Below are 621 nucleotides of genomic sequence, written 5' to 3'. Positions count from 1 at the left end.
GCTCGGCCGTGCGCTGAACCTCCTCCTGGATCTTATCCGAAATGCATGTTCTACCTCTCCGCTACGTCAACCCCACTCCAGCCAGCTTGAACCAAGCTCAAGCTCTGCTGCCCCGAGTGCCGCCCCCTGCTCAGATAGAACAGCGGCGGCCGGGCTGTGTGTGTATGCCAAGGTCCTGGGGACATGAATAAGGGACCGCTCGAATGCCGAGCAAAGCCAATATGGGGTGAAAGCGGGCGGCGAACCTCATCACATTTGCGATGTTCCCCACGAAATACGTCTGAGATTCTTTCCTCCTACTGCACCTACAGGTGTTTGGTGTTTGGATGGTGAGCGGCTGATTGGAGAGCAGTTCTCGTCGTAGCCCCCGACCCCAACCACACTCCCTGTGCTGCTGCTCCTCGCAGGCTAGAATACCTGCTCTGCACTGTTACGGACTAATTGGAATATTCCGGGAGCACCCCTCCCCCACTCCCTCCAAGGTAACCCTGAAGGGCGGGTGTCGGGGTAGAGAGGGGGTAGCTCAACACCACGGCCGACAGTAGACATCGCATCGCCCCCCAAACACCCCGAGCCCAGCAGCGGTCCCGGCGCGGCCCCGGTCGGTCCGGTGTCACCCCC

Source organism: Frankliniella occidentalis, unplaced genomic scaffold, assembly GCF_000697945.3.
Source record: "Frankliniella occidentalis isolate FOCC.00 unplaced genomic scaffold, Focc_3.1 Scaffold14, whole genome shotgun sequence".
NCBI classification, from domain to species: domain Eukaryota; kingdom Metazoa; phylum Arthropoda; class Insecta; order Thysanoptera; family Thripidae; genus Frankliniella; species Frankliniella occidentalis.
Note: the sequence above shows the minus strand (reverse complement) of the source record.